Source organism: Tinamus guttatus, unplaced genomic scaffold, assembly GCF_059628265.1.
Source record: "Tinamus guttatus ecotype Peru unplaced genomic scaffold, ASM5962826v1 Tinamus_guttatus_pri_ptg000653l, whole genome shotgun sequence".
NCBI classification, from domain to species: Eukaryota; Metazoa; Chordata; class Aves; order Tinamiformes; family Tinamidae; genus Tinamus; species Tinamus guttatus.
This window is the reverse complement of record NW_028289187.1, coordinates 576,861-594,776: the sequence shown is the minus strand read 5'-3', so window position 1 is coordinate 594,776 and position 17,916 is coordinate 576,861. Positions and strand designations below refer to the sequence as shown.

Sequence of the window (17,916 nt, the reverse complement as noted above, 5' to 3'; positions counted from 1 at the left end):
GTCAGGTGGTAGGAGCAATGCCGTGAGAAGTCCTCTCACCCCTGAGGGCCCCAGGCCACTAACCAGAGTGCTGCAGAGCTCAGGCTCTATGCAGCGGCTTCTGTGCTGACAAAGTGTCTCAGGACACTGCCAGAAAGGAGTTTAGCTGGCTCATGAGAGTCTTTTGAAGATACAACACTCCTCAGCTATCCCTGCGCCTTCTTTGAACCTTGCTGCTGCTCTGCTGCTTTACCCTCCATGTCCCCTTATGCCTACATTGGTGCCTGCAAAGCAAGACCTCTGAGAACAGTGGGAAACTACCTGACAAATCTACTCATTTACCTGAACTTTTCCAGAATGTTTTTCCAGGCCCCTTTCCCCACCTCTCCGAGGTGCTGAGTGAGACCAGGACCAGAGCGCTTTGCCTACAGGCTGAATTTGATGTGAAGGTGTGGTCACCGTTTCCAAAATCCTGAGCTTACTATGCTGGTTAAGTCAGTCTGCCTGCATCCTCCACTATACACTGCATTGAGCAAAAGGAATGCTTGTCCACTTGCTATTTAGTTGTGACTAGCAGTTACACTAGAAAGCAATTGTCTATATCTTATCCTTTGGAAAAGCTGTAGTTCAAATATGTTTACATTCCCAGCAAACAGGCAATGCGGAAATGTCTTGACATAGGAAATAGTGTCCCAGCTGAATGAGTAAAAGGCATGAGATGAAAAAAAATCACTATGATCATTTCCGAATGACTTGCCAAATTCCTCATTTCTACTGCATGTCCTGCAGATTGTGTCTGCTCAAGTATCCCTTCTGGTATTTTCTTCTTACACATTATGTTAATCTCAGGGATACAATAACCTGAATGAAGAGCCAGTTCAGTTAGTGGCAAGAAGACTAACTAATGTCAATGAAACTGTGAGGAAGTTCAGTGTGACTCAATGCACCTTTGCATGTATACAGACCTCACAGCATTAAACTAGTATTTCATTGTGTGTTGTTCTTAATTTCCCTGGCAAGTGCAGATGGCTCATTGCTGAGTATAGTTGTAAATCCAGAATTTTTGCAAGTGAAGAACAGTATACACAATTCTGAATGCCACTACATGTCTCCTGTATGGTGTTAAGGGACTCACCATGCCTGGCAGTGTTCAAGAAACATGTAAATGAGGCACTTAGGGACATGGTTTAGCAGGCAAGGTGTTGAGGGATTTGCAGCTGGACTCAATGATCTTGAAGGTCTTTTCCAACCGTAATGATTCTATGATACTATGACTTCATCTACTAATGTGTGGATGTGCACTGTGCCTTGCACTAGAATCTGACCTTGTGAGAGGTGGGCACCTTCCTGCAGAAAATTTCTAAGGTGATCTCCAAATCTTGTTTGTATGGAAAACATCCTTCTTCATTGTCCGCCAAAGGATATTAAGTGCATATTTTGCTACAGGAGATTGTAGCAAATGTCTCCTGTGCTAGGAGGCATTGCAAGGAAAGTGAGACAACTTAAGAAAGTAAGGAGCTTGCTTAAATATAGGCTGGATTTAGGAGTATGATTGTGGTTATGATTACAGTTTCTATTTTTTTTTAATAGCCTAGCCTGAGAAGGCCTAATCAGGAACTTCCATTGCAGCAAATCCTAAACAGAACTTCTACTTCCCATAGGGCCAGACTCTGACCTGTGACCAATGTTGACTTCCACTTGATATTTCCTCTGGTTTATTCATGTGGATGTCAGAGAAATGAAAAGCTAAGTGGTTGTGTAGCATGATATCTCTAATAGGATCGTGATCTAATTTTGATATTGTCAGAACTATCTGTTAAGGCAAAAATGACCAACAAATAGCTCATATCTGCTCTAATGGAATGCTTGCGGATACTGGATCTTCAACCAGGGGAAACCAAACACCATATTCTCCCGAAGGAGCAATATTGCCAAACCAGGCAGATGACACCAGAAGGTCAGTGCTCCCGAAATGCTGCTTCCAAACTCCTGTTTCTTTAAGGATCTGTTCTTCTCTCATTTCCCAGCACTGTGGTTTTGTTTGTTTGTTTGTTTTTGGAGGGAAGGTAGTGCTGTGAGAAGCAGCAAAGATACCACAGCTGGGCAGAGGATCTCCCCAGAATATAGGAGATGAAAAGAAAGAGCTGGCTGGAATGAACAACTGTAAAGGGAAAGGGGAAACTAATGCAGGCCTTGCCTGGCATGGGTGAAATCCTGTTCCACTTATTCACGCCAAACACTATCCTATGCACAAGTCATTCTGGTGGAATTACTGCAAAGGAGTCACTTAGCATGACCGAACTGAGTCAGAGGCAGAGATTCTTGGCAGCAAGATGATGCTGGGAGGTATTACAACGTCAGTGTCTCCTTAACTGACTTGATGGTAGGATGGGATTCCCCACATTTCTCTAAAAATGCAGTTACAGGGCCTGTCAAAGACAGGAGATGCAATCTGACAGACCATCAGTGTGATGTGGTATACCTAATCTCATGATGGATTGGAGAAAAGGGAGCCTTTGTCAAAACTATCATAGTTATAATGACAAAGAAATCACCAAGGGGAAGATAATATCAAGGGAAGGAGATAAATTAAAGAGATGTATTTTGAATGTAAATTTTGAGTCTTACAGACTGGAAGGTAGAAACTACTACCACCTCAGGGAATTTGAGTTCAAGTCCTGTTTCAGCCACAAGTGGAAATGAATTCATTGGGTAGTTTTCCCCTAGTTCCTAGGAATTCTTGTACTTCTCGGTGATTAGCAGTCTGGGTTGCCAAGAGGCCTCGGCCAGGATTAACAATAGCAAGAAGAGATTAAATGGTAAGATTAAGGTCTTGTCTATACAAGAAAAGTTGTATCAGTTTATCTAGGTGGATTTGAAGTGATGTAGTTAAACGGTAGAAAACCTCAAATGCAGAGGCACTTAAACTCCTGCTGTAGCCGGTTTAACTGAAAACGCAGCACGGCGGCACCTCAGAACCTTTGAAGATCTGGGGCCAGGTGCCTATCTAGACATCTAAATGTTGCTGGAAATACCTTACCCTCTCTCTTGTGAAATGGGACAGTAGCACGCAGAGGTGCTGTGAGGACAAATGCACCCAGGAGTGCAGGACACGGCGGTACCGCAGTACCGGGGCTCGAGCGCTGAGTCTGCCTTGCAGACAGGGTGCCCCACAGCCCTGTCGCTGGCCATGGACTGAGTGCACATCAGGACAAGGCCTCATTGGGTGCCATCCGTGACACGCTCTGCCTTTGGGTGCTTCCAGGTGATGGGGCACCCTAGGATGTTCCCTGGTCTAGGCAGTGAGGGCACAAGAACGACAGGGTGCACAGTGAAGCACACACAGTGTAAGCACAGCCAACGTGCAGCTTGGGTAGCTGTGCTGGTGCACAGGCAAGGATGCACAGGGAATTTTTGCTAAAAGTGCTTTCATGCCATCTGGCTCTGGTGCTACAGCACTCTTCTCCCATGTCCATAGAGGAGAATGACACCAGAGCAGCAGAGGTTTGGGCCTTGGGATGTGGATTGTCTCTTTCAGTCAAGTTTCCTCATGAAGGCTTCATTTTTTGCCTTGTGTGGCTGAAGATGATTAGGATTTTATTTTGTTTCTCAAGCTAGCTAATTAATGAATTATCCTCTTAAATTCTGCCAAACTGAGCAGTGATTTTTTATACAAAAACCATGTATCTGCCATTAATTTTCAGCAGCTGAACCCTAATGTCCTGTTATAATTAAGCTATGTAAATGCATTGTGCAATTTGCAGTAGAAAAGGGGATAGTAAAAGTCACTGAGCCCTTACTGATAGCTCTGCGTTGCTCTGTGAAAATGAATTGATGTTTTCCTAACCTGCTGGAGAAATTATTTTTGATGGGCTTTGTCTTGTCAGATGCTGGCCATATATTTGCGTGCATGGCGCTGGGTGCCTGTAACTCTGCTAGCATTCATATGGAACTCATGTTGATGAGAAAGTTGGTTTGTTGGTAAATCACCATACAGCACTCTGCTCTGTGCAGGATCAACTCCAGTACCCTGTCTACTTGCATGCACATACAGAACTTGAATAACTACTTTGCAGTGAAAGCAAATGCTATTATTAGTTTATAAAGCAAGTTTTGCTGAATTTGGCAGACAATATGTATGTGTAAATTCCCCCAAATTAATTAAAACGTTTAAAGTGATGGTGGAGATAACGCTGCCGCTCGTCTATTAGATAGTTTTAACAGGTTCACAAATGCTTTTATGTAATTAATTAATGCTTGGCTACCTCAGGTGAAATAATCTGGGCATGTACGTCTCCTTAATTCAGGGCAAAGGTAGAGGGGCAAATCCATGCTCTGTTTAAGCAGCTTCCATCAAAGTTGGTCTGAATCCCATTGTGGGTTCTCATTTATCTCTGGAAGACAAAATGTGATCTGAACTGACTGCATGAACAAAAGAAAGAAAATGCATGAAATAATAAATAAGGCCACTGTGTTTGCCAGGAGTAGCTGCCAGAATATTCTTCTTGCCCAGTGTTTAGCTTCTCTCTTTTTGTAGTCACAGAGGAAACCAGACTCACAGTAGTCAACACTCATGCTGACCCTGCTACTCAGGCCGTGGCAAAGCAGTGCCCGTGAGCCTTGCTGTGCCACTCTGCCTGACAGTGAAGAGGACCATGTATGAGCTGGGTAGCATTGCTTGCATCTTGAAAAATAAAATGGGACATTTTGGTGAATGAGCTAATGCACTTAATTTGATGACATGTCATCTGAATTGGACAGAAAATATCTAGAGTGTTTCCACCAAAGAGTGAGAGTTAGCAATGTTCATGAGCAGTGTTGGGGAACATTTCAAAGGGAAATGGCTGCCTATAGACACTGCAGCTCAAACGCAGCTCCTTCGCTTCCTATGCAAATTCCCACTCTCAGTACTGCAAATACAGAATGTTTCCTTCCTTTATCTTTCACATGGAGACACAGACACATGCAAAACTGGAAATACTGCAAGGAGACCTCTCAGAAAAGAAAAACCACATCTTAATCTGAAGAAAACATTCTAAAATGACTATATGCGTGTAGTATGCTTGTAAAAGTGATTGAGGAAAATAGCTCTTTTCTCATTAGATCCAAAGTATTCTGAAAGTGCTATCTGCTGATCACTGTAGCACATAAATGTAGACTTACTCACTTTTCGTTACTGCTAGCCATGGAGGATTTTCCCTGATCTAATTGGTAGAAAACTATATTTTACTTCTTTACTGCATCATTAGAAAAGTTCTTTAATAAATCCCAGTCTTTTTTCCCTGGGCAAAGTAAGGAATAATTAATGACTAGAATAAAATAACCAACTTGGCTCCTAGACTGCGATGGATGGAGAACTTCCCTCTCATTTTCCTTCGCAAGCAAGGCATATCTGATATGAGTCACTGAGGGAATCAACGTGGAGAGCTAACATTCCATTTTAACCTTCTTACTTTTTAGAATAGCATCACATTTTACAAACCTTCCCAGTATAAATCTGATACAGGTACTTTCAGTGCAAAGCCATGCTACTTCTGGACATAGGGTCGTACCCAGCTGACTCAGACTTACTAAGTATAGCCTGACGGTCAGGACAGTCTCCTATACATTCAAGTGGGGAGCTCATTACCCTGGTCTGGAGATACTGGAATCCAGGTCTCACACATCCTCTGCCCTAACCCCTAGGACATCATCCAGAAGCAGGTAAAGCAGGCTAAGATGTGTTCTGGACTAATTTTAATGCTCTTTCTATAGGGCATTGAGCATGCCTGTTGAACTGGACCCATTAAAATATTGAGGAGATTCTAGTGCCTAAACTCAAGACCATATCCAAACATTTTTTTTTGCCTCTTTATCCAAATTAGGACCTTTCTGAGCATCATCTTCACAACTTCCAAATAACCAACTATGTTCCTCATGAACAGTCTCCAAGTGTAAAAGTGCTGCGGCTCAGCACCTTTGGATTGCATTTTATCCTGGATAGCAGGATACAAAATTAGCCAGGATGCAACTTTTTACAAAAGTTAAGGAAACAGCTACCACTGGATGCTAAGTAGCTGGAGCTCATCTATGTTTCATGCCGGTAGTCACATAGGGTTATCTCCTCTGATTTACTGGATGCTAAATTAGAAAAGCAGTATTGCTGCTTCCTGCATCACGTTTGTTATTTTCTTTTCCATGACTGTGATGCCTAACGGACAAGCTCCCACCCTGGAAAAAAAGACTTGTAAACTAGATATCCTGCACAGCTGTATGTGAGAGTATTTCCTATTTATTGTTTAAAGAAAATCTCTGGAGTAAATTATGGAAGAAAAACACTGGAATAAGTGTGGGTTAGGTTACTCCCTTGTAAAACACACAACACTTCAAAGAGTGTGAAACAGATTGCTCACATTCCTCTTTTGTTTCTACTTTGCTTCCTTTGACAAAATCCTTTTCTCGGATTCCATAAATCCTGATACATGCCACAGAATTTTTTAGCTCTGCTTGTGCGGATGCAACTCTGCAGTAACTCCACTGACTCCAACAAAGTTGTTCCAGATCTCAGGCTGTGCAGGAGTGAGCAGCGACTGTCAGGTATCTGTTCTTGGTGACAGCATTTGGGCGTTGCGGTAACACCTCACAGATATAAATATGTGGCCCAGGGACCCGTAGTGCTCAGCACTATTCCCTCATCTGATGCAAGGAGAGTCAGAGCCACAGAGGATGCACGACCTCTGTCAGATTTGCAACACTAGTTACTCCATTACACCGAGAAAAAATAGGACAAAGGAGGCCTGTCTACCTCATACCATACTTTTTCTTGATCTTTTTCACATTATTTTCCTTCTTTATTCTCTCTCTCTCTCTCACTATTTATTTATACAGATAGGCATATTTGTACACACACATATATACATACATGCTCACACATGTAAAGTCTTCCTGGCCTCTCAGGTCTTATGAATGAATCACAATTAGCCAAATATGTGTATATATTTATATATATATTTGCATATATATTTGTATAAACATATACATAAATATTTTCATGACACCATTCTTGCCATGGAAACTAGATTTCTGAAATGCTCTGGCACTGTTTGACTTGCATTTCAAAACCTCAATCAAGAAACAAGTAAACACCATCTCATTGTGAATAACCTGAATCTAGTCTTTTGTTTGTCTAAACATGCTCATAAAGATCCACCTGTGCTCACCCCGAAGTGGTTTTCAACTATAGACACAAGTGCTTTTGGTGGCCCTCTGCTCACAACGTTCACTTCCTTAATGGCTCTTCACACCAGATCAGGGATGTTCAGCAGAATAGAGTAATTTGGAGGAATACAGATTTGATTATTAGCCAAATGGCTACATACAATCAACAGGCTAAAATAACCCTTTGCCAGCTGTATTGTTTTTGTGTAGTTGGGTGTCCTTTGCATCACAGTTACAATTTATAGGAACATGGCCAGGTTAGGTATGTTTGTCCCACAAAGCTCACCAGTTTGGCTGCATGTGGAGGGATATGCTTAACATCATCCTTCTGTAGAGAAGCTGGAACTGAGGAGAAACTCTTAAACTCCTCATATATATACACATATCCTCCTCCTCATATATATACACACACATATATATATATATGTATATATTCTTCCTTCTCATCCCTGGTTTTGAACTTAAAGTTTTATATTAAAAAAGATTTATATTAAAAAAAATCTCTCTCAAAAGAGTCTGTACTTCCTACATAGATTAAGAGGAGAGTCTTCTCTACTTTTAAATTCTCTTTTTTTGTGGCAACAATTGAGTTTGGCCTGAAATTATGATCGTCTGCAATTAGTGAAGGAAGCAGATCTTCAGGTTTCTTTATCTTGGCCTTATAAATAGGCCTGAACAGTGCCATTCAGATAGCAACATCATCTCTGGGCAAAGCGGGCTCTATAAAAAAGGCTTTGTTTTAACCCAATGTGAAAAATGTTCTAACCCTGGGAAAGGAGCCATTTTACTTTCTTCACCAAAACTCTTTCAGAAGAGACACAAATTGTAGCTGTGTCCCGGAGGGAGACCTTACTTTTGTTCTTTCTTGTTGTGTTTCTTCATATAAACATATCCAAGACTGAAGGAATTTGGCTGCTCTTTCTGTCTGGAAACTTAACAAGAGTCATGATGATTAGGTAAGTTAGCTGTGGGGGTGATGTATCTCACTTTGTCTTAGCCACCTGGCAATTAGGCGTCTTGGCTACACCAGTTGTCTTGGCTCCAAGAGTCAGTGGAGGAAAAAAAAGCATCTTTCCTGGGCAGTTCTGTGCCTTAAACACCTGTCCTAGGAGATGAAAACTTACTCTCTGGAGGCGCTTGTCTCTCTGCTTTACCTATGGAGGGAACCTATAAAATAGTTCAGACTCAGTGTCTGACTTTTAGAAGGGTGAAGTTATCTACTCTGCATGCCTAGTTTTGGCCTCATATGCCTATACTTTTATACTTTTATTTGTCCTTTTTTTTTTTTTTTGTCCCCAGAAAGCTATTGACTCTCCAGCTTTGTGCTGTCATGTCTTTCTAAGCACTGTGCTCCATCTGTCCTGCCACTAGGAACACTGCTGTTTCATGACCAAATTCAGACTATTTCAATCACTCCTTCTGTTTCCAAGGAACTGTTAAAACCAAATGCCTCTAGCTGGCACACACTTATAGAATCATAGAATGCTTAAGGTTGGAAGGGACCTCTAGAGGTCATCTAGTCCAACCCCCCTGCACACGCAGGGTCACCTAGAGCATGTGGCACAGGACTGCGTCCAAGCGGGTTTGGAAGATGTCCGGAGAAGGAGACTCCACAACTTCACAGACAAATTTTCCCTGCCTCTTAGTTTGCACAAACTAACATATTTCTCTCTCTCTCTCTCTTTTTTTTTTTTTTAACATGAACGCTTCTTTATGCAAGAAACTTAAAAACCAATCAAACAAAGGAAAGGATTGGCTCTGAGCTGTGTCCTAATGGTTCTATCTTGAAACATGCTTGTAAGTAGATTTATCAACTGTTTCATATTTAACATTGTTATGCTTTGAGACAAAGATACAGAGGTGCCTCCTGCATGACTATTTTTATGCTATTAAAAACAGAACTCCTTTTTTCCTTCCCTAAAATTCAGCTTCGGTAGAAGACTCTTTAAAAATAGATAATTTGCTGTCTACTTCTGGTTAATGCTTGATTTGCACTGTTGTTACTGGGCCTTATAAAAAGAGCTGCTCCTATCACAACATTTCTAGATACATAAACAGTCAAGACTAGCCATTTGAAAGCTCCTTGCTCTGTAACACAGTATTATTTAGCATTTGCTTTGATCTTGCGCCTGGAAAAAATCTTTTCCTTGAAACAGTGAAAGTTTTTACAATTCTAATAATGCATCAAAGCCAATACAAAATGTAGTTCAACCATTTTGCAGCATTAGCTCACTTTGTGAACCCAAATAAGTGTCTTACCCTCCTTTCAGTTTTAATTTCTTGTTTTCTTTGCTGTGATTCTTGTGATCTCTAGTGCATAGGGAAGCAAAAGATTGTGAGAGTTGGCTAAAGCCAGGCACAGTGCAGGCAGATGCTTCCTCCCAAAGGATTGCCAATGCCCTGAGCACCTCTAGACGTCTCGTGAGCACAGACTGCTGCTCCTGCCAAACTGCATGGCGGTTTTGGTGTTGGAGACAAATATCTATGGAGTATTTACGTGATGGTATCAAACTCATTTGTCTTGTAACCAAAGGCAGAGTCCCTAGAGGTGAAATTCAGTGCATCAATCCACTGCTCCATCTACCCATCTTTGAAAGGAACATCATTAACATGCCTTAAACATGAACAAATATGGCTCTGTTCCACGTTACTTCATTAATGCATTATTTAGGCTGATAGATTTGAAAGCCAGAAGGCACCTTTATGATCACCTGGTCTGATCTCATGAGTAGCACAAACTAGTAATTGAGGCCAGTAACATGTGGTTGATCTGTATCATGTATTTTAGAAAAATAGCCAGTTTCCCATGGCAGTTTGGACGGATCTCCTTAGATGTGCTGATTTCCAGTAAGCTGTGTGCCAAAGGGAATGCAGAGAACACAATAACACAGTTGGTATTTGCTGTGCAGGTCTGGAAGAGGAGTTTCACCCTAGGAAGCCAGACAGGCCCAAATACAAACAAAAATGGAAACAGCATCTTTCTCTAGATCTGAATTTAGATCTAACCTTTGGCTGAGGGCCTATTTCCCCTCATAAGTCAAAATGGAAAGCTGTCTGTTAAAGGAAGAGAATTTGCTACTTGGATGCCATGGATGAACTCTGAAAAAAAATCCCTCTTCTTGGGCTTAATGTGAGGCGAAATATCTGATTTTGAGAATCAGAAATGCCCTAAAAAAGTTTATGGTTTTTTGTGTTCCTTTTCAATTAAGAAGCCTGTGATTGATGTTGAATACACTGTCAAAAAAGACTGACCCACAGAAATATATTCATTCCAAAAAGCAGCCGATTAATCTGACGAAATAAACTCAAGACTAAGAGCCTGCTGATACTTTTTGCCAGCGCATTTTGTGGGCTGCAGCAGGTGTTGAATTTCTGGATGTGCCTCCTCAGGGTTATACCGAGAAGATGGCAATAGACTCAGAGTCTATTTTGTTGGGCCAGTGTAGGATCTCTGCCTTAGTGAGGTGCCAGCTCCTGGTTCCCAAACAAGGAGAATGTCTGTGGAGCCTGCCGGGCCACACTGCCCAGGAAAACCAGCACCCAGTGAGGGTGAGCACCCTTACATGCTACTTGAGGTATCAGAGCAGCTGCAGTTGTTCTCCCTAAAGCGGAAGAAAATGGGAAAGAGATGTAGTGATCTGAAAGGGTCAGCTGTGATTCAGGTTTGCATGCTCTTAGGGCATGCTTGCTCAGGACATTTATATATTTCACAGAGTCCTTGAAGAGGACTAGGGAAAAGGAGACTGGATAAATCAGTCCTATCCCTAGAAACAGCCTTGCTCTTGCAAGACTGCTATCCTCCATGAAACAAAAAAAGAGCTGATAATTTTCACATCATGCTTAGAGCTGAATGTGTGAGCATGCCATGTACCTAGTCCCACCAACCTCCTCGAGGGAAAAGGTGAGCTGACTGAAGTGCAATTGGACTTTGCTGTGTTAAATGAGTAAAACCTATGAATAGGTGATGCATAGAATCTGTATCCAAGAGAAATACAGTAATTATACATTCTGTAGACATTACAAACAATTTGTTGCTGAAGTGCTGAGGAAAAGTAAGTGTTGGAACAAAAGACAGAGGCAGTTGAGGGAGTTTGTGATGGTTAAGTTCTGAGAAGATTATTGATTTATTGAATGAAGGTCAAAACTACTCAGCAAAAAGGCAGGAAATCTTAGCACAAAGAAGCTCAATCTGGAAAAGAGGAACCTTCATGTTGAGCAGGAAAAAACAGTGCACACAAGTGTAAGTGAAACATTTAGAAAAGCTAAATAAGGAAGGTCAAGGCTTTCCATGACACAAATAGTTTGGTATAGTATAGCAATAGGTAAACACATCTTAATAGGCGTGACTGGAAGCATTAGCCCTTGTTTGATGGATGGCAGGCAAAAATACAATGATGCATGATGAACTTGCTCAAGCACCAAAGGACAGCAGAGCTTTTAGGCTAAATCTATTTTAAAAAAAAAAAAAAAAAAAAAAGGTTGGTTGACATGGCCTTACCACAGTCTCCTATTTAAGCTCTCTTAGCTTCCAAACCACATCCAAATTGCCTATTGAGAATGGTCCCTCACCCATGCAACCTCCCAAACTGTGTCCAATAAGTGTTTTGGAAGGTGCTACCTGGCCTGAGTCTAAGCCACAGTACAATTCATGTTAATGGTTCTAATTAGTTATTAGTATAGACAAACAGGACAAAGAAATCCAAGGTATCCTACCCTGTCTGAGAGTGGGACTGGGAGAGAGCAGGCTTCTCCTGTATAATTCACAAACTTTTCACTGCCACCCAGCGTGATTTTGTGGTTTGTAAATCAAGAGGATGAATCCAAGAAGACTGTCTCTCAAGAACAAGCCATAGAAGCTACTGTAAGTTGTCCGTGTGTACAGTAAACAGTCAGTCCTTAAAAATGGTAGAAGTTTCAGGTGCCTAACTCTCTCATATCAGTTATTCAGGTTACCACTTTTTGCAAAGTGAAAGTTTGAGGTAGTTATGTAAAGACAGTGTGGAAAGGTAGACTGGATTTAAGTAAAAGGACATAATCCATTGCAGGGCATGTGTATCTCCACTTACATCTTTTATATTCTCCCAAAGAAAAGAGATACAGACAGTGTTAAACCCTCTGTGGCTACACCCTGAACAGTTCTTGAGGTATGAGCTCGAGGCTACTGCAGCATGTAGACTTCTGCTCCACCCTACCCTACCTTCCTCTTGGCTCTCCATTTATGCGTGTGGTTTACCTGGCCACAAATGTGTCTGTGTATATACAATCATTCATTTGTTTGTGTACATTCAAGAAAAGACAACACAGAAACCAGTGCTGGCAAACATAGACCTTGTTGGCCTTAGAGAAAAGCTGTGCACATTTGTCTGTTTATTTTTCATTATGAAAACAAAGTTGCACTGTGAGGCTGAAATGAGTATGGAGCAGTTTAACTGAAGATCCCTGTTGCAAGACAAGAAGGAGCAAAGCTCTAGAGGAAAATTTATTTTTACTGCTTTATACTAGAAATAGTTTCATTACAGTGATACGTTATTGAAAGCGAAGTACTTGAGAAGTACATAAGAAATGTCTTTGTCAGACCTGAGAGTAGTCAAACCAGAAGTGAATGCTCAAGCACAGAGTTTAGGGACCGGAGAACACAGGAAGAGTTAAAAACAATGAGTACTTAGGCATATATTGTTCTGGAGGTTAACTGACCCAATATGACAGGCAGACCTGTCTTCCATGAGTTTGTCTCAGCCATTTAGAAACCACAAAATCTAAATCACCACATTTAACTATGCTTTGAGCCCCACAGAATTCTATGAATTCCACAGTGCAACTAGTGAATGTGTGATAACGTACTTTTGTTTGAGCTGAACCTGCTACAAAAAGAATTCTTTTTTTCAATTGGCCCTTATTTCTTACGAGGAGATGAGAAATGCTCAATACTTGCTGTCATTCCATTTCATCTAAAAACCCATCCTTTCACTCCTGCTCAGTCATGTTCTGTTTTCTGAACAAAAGAGTTCTGTACTGCTTAATTACTTGTTTCCTGTACTACTTATGGGAAGCTGCTCCATACCTGCTATCATGTTTCTCATGTTCCTATGGATGTATCCTAGTCCTACAAAATCTTTTCACAGAGGAATGATTAGAACTGCATGCAAATCAAAGACTGAGTTAATGTTTCAGAGAACAATCTACAGTAAACCCAAGATGTGCTTTCTATGTAGCAATAGCTATTATAGAGCCTCTCATTGCATGTGTATAGTTAGTACTGATTTTTCCATATGCACCACTTTCCATTAGTTGGCCCAGAATTTTGCAAGCCAAATTGTCATTCATTCCATGACACTGTGAGGTTTTTTTGGCATTTCTTCAGCAGTAGCCTTAGTTTGATCAGTCTTGGCAATTTTGGCTCATCTGTAGACTTTAGTCACCTCTTTAAAATCCCTCATTCCAATTATCTTGGGTTTGATGACTTTTCAGTAAATTTCAATCTAGTGCCTGAGTCCCTGTGTGGGACCTCTTGGCTTGGGACCAAGGCTGGGATTGATGGAAATCCAGGGTCTCTGGTGCTGGCAGGAGCCTGTTCTGCAGCCAGAACTGTCCTTGTCAGTGTCACCCATGATATAGTGAGCTATACAACATCATCAATTTTACTGCACCACACAAAGATCCTGCCTTCTTGTTCACTGAACATGAATGGAAGTGGTCTTTCTCCAGGAAAATTGAGATTGTGATTAGTTCAACTCATTCTGTTGCTTTATCTAGGAAAAACATATCCTTAGGCCTCTCAGGTTTCCTTTCTTCCAGCAAGTGAATGGCAATATTAGCTGTGTAGCAGGTTACATGATAGCAGAGTGCAATGCTAAGCAGTGTACTGAAGTCCTCCTTTTAGTGAAGCTGTATGGAAAATTAGATAGGACTCTCTTTATCTATGGCAGCTTCTAGTCTTCCTGCCTTGACTTCATGCCTGATGCAGCTGCCTGTCAGGACAGAGATCAAACTGATGACGTGCATCTAAAAGGGATGAGGACAGGGCAGAAAAGGTCATGGCACTGCTCTGCTAAAGAGTGAAATATGAATCTGGATAAGCAGGGAGTGGGTCTCGAGCCAGGAGTGTTTCTCCTCAGTGTGAGGAGTATGACAGCTCTGTTTGCTTCTCTAGCTCTAGATGTTTTCCCTACTGATTGTTGTGTTGGGTGTTGGCCAGAGCTGGGTTTGCTTTTTACAGAATCACACAGAATCACAGAATGGTTGAGATTGGAAGGGACCTCTAGAGATCATCTAGTCCAACCTCCCTGCTCAAGCAGGGACACCTAGAGCACGTGGCACAGGGTCACATCCAGACAAGCTTGGAAGATCTCCAGAGAAGGAGACTCCACAACCTCTGTGAGCAGCCTGTTCCAGGGCTCTGTCACCCTCATAGGAAAGAAGTTCTTCCTCACATGGAGGTGGAACTTCCTGTGTTTCAACTTGCACCCATTACCCCTTGCCCTGTCACTGGCCACCACTGAGAAGAGTTTGGCCCCATCCTCCCTACATCCACCCCTAAGATACTTATACCGGTTGAGTATGTTCATGTATGTTCATGTATAGCATAGACTGAGAGAAGGGAAACAACATTTCTGTTTGAAGGAAATAAATTGTCCTGCAGCCGGAAGAATTAGTAAAATTGGTCAAAGGTCACCAGGCATGCTTGGATGGTCCTGGGTGTTAGTATCCTTTGTCCAGTGTTCAGTCTGATCCAACTGTGTAACATCTTTCAATGTATCAAACCACTGTGTGTCATGTAATGACAGGCGTCAGATCATAGCCTTATATCTCAAAATCAGTTTCCAAATGTACATGCATGTTTAACAATAGAATTGTACATTCGATGATGTTAAGTGAAACATCACTTTTTTTCATAATAGGGTTTCATTTGGAAAGAAATGCTGCATGAGATGAGATTGTTTTAGGACTGCCGAGATACCTCATGTCTTTGAGAGCAATCGGATGCAACATGCGCAAGATCAAGGTCACCTAGAGTTGTGGGCCACCTAGATGGTGGTCTTGGCTCAGCCAAGCAGGAGTCATTTCCTCAACCTGCCAAAGCATGAACTGGTGTTAACATAAACTCTTGTATATCATGGTGTTCATCTGATAACAGCGCCTGATGATTAATCACTGTAATTAATCACACATTAATATACTTCATGGCAGCATATTGAAGCAGCAATGGAGATTCCCTCCTCCGCAGAACAATGGAGTTTTATGGCTCACAATAAAACAGGCAGAAAAAAAAGAACCCTTTTTTTAAAAAAAAAAATGTGATGTAATGTGGTAAATTTGTGTGTTGTTTGTGTTGCAGTATCTCTCCATCCCTCTGTCCCCTCCTTGCTGCCACTTCATATGCAGGTCTTCCTCATTACTGCTCTGGCAGCCTTGGAGGTAGAGAGATTTTTGTTATCCTTGGCAGTCCCCCGCTGAACATACAGAACCAAACAGTGCCCAGTCTCCTCAGCAACCCTAGGCAGAAGCATCTCCACAAGGAGAGCCATAACATGGGGCTGCTGTGAGGCAAGACACTGCTCTGGCTATGCACAGATAAGAGAGCATGCTGAACAATCCTCAGGACCTGTGAGGGTTTGTGTCCCACTGCCCCCGACAAGAAATTCTGGCTCTGAAAAAATTTCTTCAGAAGATTAAAGTCATGACTCAATCACCTCTTCTACTTGAACTCTGGGGAAGGCAGGTGGTTCTTTGATCTAGGGTGTGTCTGTGGGTCTGGAAGAAGGCAAAATCCTTCTCAGACAGTACTTATTTCATCTCTTGATAGAACTGTCCATGTCAGGTTGTGAAAAGGGGAATTCCTTCCTGCAGTAGATCTGCCTTGCTCTTAGACTGATAGTCTTTTGGTAAAAAGGGAGGAAAACAGCATGGCCTAGGTTTTTGAAGAAATTAACCATGGTAAAATGGCTGGAAAATAAAAATTCCAGTACAACCATGGAAAAAGTTGTTGTAATATGAAGTTAAATTTTGTGAGAAGAGCCAGATGGAATGAGCAAGCAGGTTGTGCTTTGCTTCTTAGCCTGAGTTTGGCCATGGATGTTGTAAATTCTGCAGACTCCTTGGCTCTGAGTTATTTCTGGAAGGAAGAAATCCAGATGAAAAGATAGTAAAGTTAAAGCACATCTCCAAAAGCAGAGAAAATTTTACCCATGCGGAGGTGTATATTGTCATGCGAGGGGTGCAAAAGAAGAATAGTAAGCATAAAGAAACCATGTTTCTAACAATAACTGCTTCCATAGCAGTTGGTTGTGGTTGTGTTTTGTTGACTGGAGGAAAATATGTACTTATCCCTGTGGAGGACTTCTCATCTGTAGCCCCTGACTCCATGGCAGCACCATGACATCAAACTGGGGCTGAAAAGAAGAACTGAGTCCCCCTAATACTAACAGGGGGAGAGTGGGATGAACACACTCTCTTTCTGGGCCTTCCAACATCATCTTTTAATGAAGCAGTTGTAGTTTGCTGAGCACTGGATGTCACTAAATCTAGACTAGAGATTATGGAGAGTGCCCGGTGTTGTGACACGTGGGACTGTAGAGTACTGCAGAGAAATACATGTCAGGCTGGTAGCTTTGCTACTCTATTACAAATATACGAAGTTCTCAGGACTAAATGACATTGTAAAGGCACTAATATGGAGATTTCTTAAGTTACTCTGAAAGACTGTTATTAAAAGGGTACATGAAAGTTGTGTGAGGATAGTAAAGGCCTCAGATATTTTACTCCAGCCCTGAAAGAAGAGCAAAGTGAGTTGTTGGAGAATATTGTCAAAACACAGATCACTTGAATGAAGGGGCCCAAGTCAGAGACACAAGACGAGGTGATTACTGAAGCAAGGTAATCATAGACTTTGTCCTCTGATTGAAAAGGTTACACCCTTAACCCGGAGATCCTGTGCATCAAATCTACTTTTGCTAGGTAATATTTGCTTTTTAAGCACATTGCTATGAAATACAGGCTTAGACATGAAACCCCACAGCACAATTATCTTGTTAAGCACTGCAGCAAGACAAGGAGACGTGATCGGAAGGCAGACAAATGGAGAATAAATGTGAGAATGCCCAAGATACAGGAAATGGAAGTAGTCACTCTGTTGAGAAAAGCAAATATGCTGGATATTCACTAAACTTCACAGAATGGTTAAGGTTAGAAGGACCTCTAGAGATCATCTAGTCCAACCCCCCCGCTCCAGCAGGGACACCTTTAGCACGTGGCACAGGGCGGCATCCAGGCGGGTTTGGAAGATCTCCAGAGAAGGAGACTCCACAGCCTCTCTGGGCTGCCTGTGCCAGGGCTCTGTCACCCTCACAGGGAAGAAGTTCTTCCTCACATGGAGATAAAACTTCCTGTGTTTCAACTTGCACCCATTACCCCTTGTCCTCTCACTGGCCACCACTGAGAAGAGTTTGACCCCATCCTCCCTACATTCACCCCTCAGGTACTTGAACATGTTGATCAGATCCCCTTTCCATCTTCTCTTCTCCAGGCTAAACAGGCCCAGCTCACTTTCAGTCTTTCCTCCTAAGATAGCTGCTCCAGTCCCTTAATCATCTTCATGGCCCTGCGCTGGACTCTCTCTAGAAGCTCCACATCCCTCTTGTACTGGGGAGCCCAGAACTGCACACAATACTCCAGGTACGGCTTCACCAGAGCTGAGTAGAGGGGCAGGATCACCTCCCTTGACCTGCTGGCAACGCTCCTCCT

At 42.1% G+C, this 17,916-nt stretch overlaps 1 long non-coding RNA gene across 1 annotated transcript in view; it reads right to left on the bottom strand.

The window, feature by feature from the left end:
* Window positions 1–17,674, bottom strand: part of LOC148592016 (uncharacterized) — a 53,642-nt gene extending 35,968 nt beyond the window's left edge. Inside the window, exon 1 of the long non-coding RNA XR_015913977.1 lies at window positions 17,577–17,674. This is a non-coding gene — a long non-coding RNA (uncharacterized LOC148592016). The remainder of the gene's footprint in view (window positions 1–17,576) is intronic.
* Between the last annotated feature and the right edge of the window lie 242 nt (window positions 17,675–17,916).